This window comes from Manis javanica, chromosome 14, assembly GCF_040802235.1.
Source record: "Manis javanica isolate MJ-LG chromosome 14, MJ_LKY, whole genome shotgun sequence".
Taxonomy (NCBI): domain Eukaryota; kingdom Metazoa; phylum Chordata; class Mammalia; order Pholidota; family Manidae; genus Manis; species Manis javanica.
In genome coordinates, this window is record NC_133169.1 from 55,002,920 (window position 1) to 55,008,919 (window position 6,000).

Sequence of the window (6,000 nt, forward strand, 5' to 3'; positions counted from 1 at the left end):
GTTATAAATCTACCTGAGATTGTTCTCATAAAAGAGCTGGGACTACCTTTTCTTTCAAACAACTCATAAAACACAATCACTTGCTAGATAAGACATCCTGTTCCCAAGACAGGTACTTCACTGCTTCCTCCCAGGTTTCCCCCCGAGCCCCACTTTCCCCCACTTTTCCATGCTCAGGAGAATCAGGCACCAGCCTGGCTACTGCACACACAGGACACCAGAGGCCTGGAAGGAAGGGGAGCGTGTGGGGCTACGTCAGAGGCTACACTTAGACTAAAACCCAAGCAACCCGACCTCCAGGCAACTTTTGTTCCTTACGCTATCACATACTTACACGTGGAAAATGACTGCATTCTCTGTTTAGACTGATTTTGCTTTCTTAGTACTGGTTGGGCTCCACTAGATCATCTACCCCCTCCTTGTGGAAACTAGAGGATTTCTGGTTTTATAATATAAGCTGATATCTGAGCTATTATTTATTTGCCTTCAAAATTAGAGAGGTCCTACAAATTTGTGTAATGTAACATTCCAAATAGTGCCCTGCTTTTTGAAGAAAGTTGGAAAAATGTGTCATGAGCGTGCAAATGACATAGGTGTGCATATGTAAATTCCAAGCCTGCTCCCCCAGAGAACACTCACCAGCTTGGAAGTCTTTTCTGACAGGGTCAGAGGCCAGAGAGAAGCACTGACATCAGACTGACAGTGGGTTTAATACAAACTTCTCTTTTCTCTTTTGAGAACAAGGCCTGTTTGGCAAGAGTCAGATTTCTGACCCTCAGCACTTTTGGAGAGATTGTTCGCAGGTTCTCTATCTCAGCCTCTCACTCAGATACACAGTAACATTATCGAACCAGAAGTTATGGATTAGCCGCATGGAAATGGCTTCCCATTGTTACCCACAGGACCAGAAATTATGGAAACGATTTGGCAGAACCAAGCGACACCCTCTAGCCTTGAAGAGAACAGTCAGGTTTGTGACCCCAGGGCACCTGCATTTTGAGCCTTTCTAACTGAAAAGTGTTTTCTCTAGCCAATTACTTGACATGCATTGCATTTTACACATGGGCTGTTGGCAATCAACAAACAGAACCAACTGGAAACCATCCTGTTCTGTGTCTGCCTGATGTTAAAAGGGAAAAAAAGACCATATAAACCCTAACCTAAAACCAGGATGCTATATATTAATTTCTTCTGAAAGATTTAGGATCCTAGTTTTGATTTGTGAAGGTTTTTGGAAGAAAAGGGTTTAAACTAAGATAGTCCCTGAAATACCAACCCAGGGAAATAAGGCACAGAAATATATCAGGCTAACCCTGTGGATGTCCCATTAATTATCTATTCTATAGTTAATTGTTCCAACATTTGATAAATTATATGCCTAATTTAGTCTATGTGTAATGTATAAATCTACAACACTCTCATTTACCATGATGTGTATCACACACGCAAATGGCTTGCAGGAACCCTCACACTTCCAACATTTACATTATACCTCTTAAGTACCACGTTCCCTCAACTGCAATTCTCTTTTACCTGAAGTTCCATGCCATGTGTTAAGCATTGATAGAAAAATGTAAGGACAGATGTGCTCTTGAAATAACTACTTAATTTCATTAAGTGAGTAAGCACACAACTGACCACATATAAGCAACACAAAAAGGTTGAATTTGCAGAGAAATATCAAGAAAGGCAAAGTAGAAATTAAAATAGATTTTAGGAAATCCTAATGTCAGTCTCTAGAATATAGTGTTAAGTCAAAAGATCACAACATGAAGATCACTTCAACAACAATGAAAAATCCTGCATTTCCTAGAAGGAGAAGGGAAGAATCCTGAGTAATTGACAGGTCAAACAGGAAAAATCCCCACCCTCCCCCACCCCCAGGACACAAAGGGATAAAAGTTCTCCCAGTGCCCAGAAGAACAAGCTAGCCACACTCTGGAAGAAAAAGAGCCTTTCTAGAATTAACAAAAATTGATGGCACTCAAAAATTTTTGAGAGAAAAAGCCTCTGGAATGACTCAATGAACAATTTTAATACATTAACAATATATAGAAATTATCTTCCTGCAGGACCTTTGGCTCAGTCTGAAGTCTTGGGAGAGGGAGAGGTCTTTTCTTCCTAGCATGGTAAAAAGCTAGCATTCAAAGGAGTATGTCTGAACAGAAATGGTCTAGTGATGCGGCAGTGTCTTCTCACAAAACCAAGACGGTAAGCAGACGTGGGCTCTGTGGGGCATCAGCTCACATCTCCCATCTGAGCTACTGCCTAAGGGCTGCTGGCGCTCTGGCATCCTATCACCCACATCATTCACTCCCCTGACCTGTTGCTTCTCGGGTGAGCGCCACCTGGCCACTGCCCAGACGAGAGCCTGTCCTGCAAGCCAGAAAGGGTAAGCACCGAAACCAGCACACTCCAGGATGAGGAGAGCACTGTGAAAACTCATCTCCGACTTTCCCCTAAGTTTAGTGGTAGGAAAATAACTTGGGACTTTTAAGAAGAGTCGGGATTTTTTCCCGATCACTCACAGATGGTGATACAAGCTCACTCCCGGTGCACATTTCGGTTAACAGTTACCGTGCCGTCTGCTATTCAGATTCTGTTTCTGTTCAGCCCAGAGAACGTGGACAAATATTTGTATCTCGGGGGCCTATCTAGTACAATTTCTGGTGCACAGGCTTGCAGCAAATTACGAAGCTACTGGCGCTGTTTTTCGCTCGCAAGAAACCTCGGCGGAAGCGACACCTAGAGGGGAGCGGTGGAGAGGCTGCGGAAGCGCTATTCATCAATGTCGGCGACAGTTATCTTGAGCTGGGTCTGCGGTATCGCGCACTGGGGACCGACTCTGCGCCACACGCTGACCTAGCGGGGTCCAACTCCGCCGGCGCCAAAGACCTTTAGTGCGAGGCGCTGCACGGATGCTGCCCACATTCGGCGTATTATGAGAAACGCTACTCCTTCGGGAGGGTTTCTGTCCCTGCAAGAGTGCCAGTCGCTGAAGTCCTCAGGTGGCAGGCCGCGGGCGACTGCGCTGGGGGCTCCGCTTTGTCAGCTGGAGGAAGCCCCGAAGGGTGCTCTGCGCTCGCCCCTAAACTCAAGGAGACACGCACCCAAAGCTCAGTGCTCTGCCTGCACCGCCTAGGTCCCCCCAAAACTTGAAGCAGGTTTCCTTTGCAGGTGCGAAGCGGGATGGAGATCATCCACAGTACAAGCTCTCTAGGGACCACGCTCCCCGGCAGGACCAAGCCTGAACATCCCCCAAACTGCTTGGTAGTGAGTGACTCCCCGGCAGGTTACACCGCCCGCCGGTTCGCTCGCTCAGAACAGCGACCAGCTGGGCCGAACGAGAGCCGCGGGCTACCGGGAGCCGGGGTGTGTGCGCAGACTCGGTGGACGTCGGGGTAGTGGGGGCCAGGTAAGCTGAGCGGGCGCTTTGGGCTGCGACGCAAGTTTCCCTGCAAAGCTGCAGAAGGAGGTAAGGAGAACGCTTGCCCCGCACGCAGCCCGGGGCCAAGGGCACGGGACCGAGCCGAGGGGCCGCCGCTCACCTAGTTGGCCGAGGCCTCTCCGGGTCCGGAGCCCAAGAGCAGCGCCTGCAGGCAGGGTCTCGGAGACCGGCTCCGGCTGCTGGCTCGGCCCGAGCGGTTCTGCTCCGCTCGTCAGCCGGGTCACTCCGGTCCCTACTGCAGACCCGGGCCACAAGCCTCGGCTCCCCAGCCTAATTTACCCCGCATCCTGGCCGAGCCCGGGTCCCGTGGCCCGTGCCTGCCGTCCGCCAGGCGGGCAAACTTGGCTGTCCCGGCGCGGGTGGGGAGGACGAACAGGCGCCCCCGCCGGGCCCTGCAGGGAGACGCGGGGCCGCGGGCGCTGGGACCCCGGCGGAGCGCAGCGGGACGGGTTGGTGGAGGCAGCGGCGGCCGCTTGGCACCCTCCCCGCGCCCGCTCTGGAGCTGCGCCCGCGTACCTGCTACGACCTGGGCCGAGGGAAAGACCGGGTGGCTGGACTCGGGCTGGCGGGCGGGCGGGCGAGCCCGTGTAAGCGGCGGCGACCCGGCCCGGCGTCCTCCGGCCGTTCTCCTCAGCGGTCGGCGACTCCCGGGCGCGCTGGAGGCTGCCTCGGCTCAGGCCCTCTGAGCCGCCGCTGCCCGCTGCTGAGCCACAGCCGCCGCGGCCGCCCTATTTCTGCCCCGGGGCCCGAGCCCGTGACGTCACCCTCCGGGCCCCGCCTGCCCGATAGCCGCCACCTGTGCGCGCTGTCCGCCAGCCTCCAGCTCAGGCCCGTGAGGCGCCCGCGGCAGGTGCGCGGAGCAGGCGGGCGCGCACGCGGGGCGCTAGGACTCCAGGCGCTGCAGGACGCTCTCTGCGCCCACGGCGGGAGGGGGTGCGCTCCTGCCTCCGGCTCGCTTGGCGATGGCAGGGGCCAACCCCCTCCCACCCGCCCCCACCCACCGCCTCGCCCCCAACACACTACACGTCTCCTTGCGTCTCTTTCCCGGGCAGGTTCTCCCCCCAGGGCTGTGCTCTCAACATGGCTTAATCAGCGGCCTATGCCTGTGGAGCCCAGGCTGTCCCTGTTGGCAAAGTCAAGGGAAACTCACCCTCACTGAGAACCAGCAACGTGCAAAAAAGCAAAGTTTTTATATCTCTCTTTCTTATCTGTCCTCTTCAAACTGCAGAATCTTATGAAATCCTGTGTATACAGAAGCAGTCCAGGTGATGGCTGCTTAGCCTGGCCAAGCAGAGACCAGAGGGTCCCTTCTTCTCCTTTAGAACAGTACTTTTCACAGCCCTGGCCTCATCCCCAAGCCTGGGGCTCCCAGTCCTTTCTGCATCACTCTTCAACATCTACAACTTTTGGAGACACCCCACCCAGTGGCCATTTTGCTTTTATTAATTGGCCTAGAGATCAGTCTTGGTGCCTAAATAAACTGGAAACACTTTTGTAACAACTAGGGCCCTCCAGATGGCCATTCTGTAGCCCAAGTCTGGCATCAACCTTAGGAAAGAGACCCTAGCCAGACCAGGCTGGTGGTAAATGATGGGCAGAAGACTTTCTGAGGCACTGCCTCCTGCTCTGTGTGGGCACCAGGTAACTTCTAGGCACAGGGGAACAGTGTCTTGTGCCCTCTCCTGGCCTAGAGGAGTGGACAGAGAGCCTTTTCTGAGGATGTTTGGTAAAATATCAGGAGATGGGGAAGAATAATAGAAAGCTGACATGTACGAAGAGGTATCTACTGGCCTCCTAGGTGCTAGACACTGTGCTAGGTGCTGGGGACACAGCAGCGGCTAGGCCAGCATAGTCCCCACCTTCACACAGAGTTTGGTCTGGGACCCAGCCCTCCCTCTACCACTGACCAGACTGTAACCCAGGGCCTGTCATGTCTCTGCCAGAGATATCAGTTTCCCCATCTGTAAAATAAGGATTTAGGTAAGACCTGGGTGACTTCCAGGTCTCAGTCGGCTAAGAGTTCCCACATGGATACCATGATTTGGACTCAAAAGGATAAAGGCCACTCCATCCTCAGCTCCCCAGGGTCTTGGCAGGCATGATGTTCTCTCAGGTCGGACCATGAATCTTGCCAGGGCCATGCATGTCTAATGTTCCAAAGCTGACTGAGGCCAGATTCTGTGCATCTGGGTAGCAGAAGGGATGGTACTTCCATCTTGGAAAAAGAGAAGAAAGACTGGGCATAAAAGCAAGCAGTGAGGTTTGAAAATATGCTGTGCCCCCCTCTGACATTTAATTCTAAGTCCATAGTCAAGATGGAGCCCCACGGATCAGAAGTTTAGCTCCCTTCCCACACTTTGGGGTGTTTGGAAAGTCAAATTTACATTGTCAGCTCTCAGCACGAAGTCCCTAAGTCAGCCTAGTGCCCGGTTACATAACCAAGGCAAGCCTCGGGGTGTGTGTTCTAATAACCCAGGGTCATATGTAAGTCAGGGTCTGCAAATTGACCAAGATCAGAAATAGCTTTGTTTAATGCAGTGAACAGGGCCTGG

General features: G+C 52.7%; 1 long non-coding RNA gene across 6 annotated transcripts in view; it reads right to left on the minus strand.

Annotated features, from left to right (window-relative positions):
• The window catches only part of LOC108389385 (uncharacterized), a 42,325-nt gene extending 37,984 nt beyond the window's left edge, over nt 1–4,341 (minus strand). For all 6 annotated transcript variants that reach the window (XR_012124828.1, XR_012124827.1, XR_012124826.1 and 3 more), the window contains exon 1: nt 3,965–4,341. This is a non-coding gene — a long non-coding RNA (uncharacterized lncRNA). The remainder of the gene's footprint in view (nt 1–3,964) is intronic.
• Between the last annotated feature and the right edge of the window lie 1,659 nt (nt 4,342–6,000).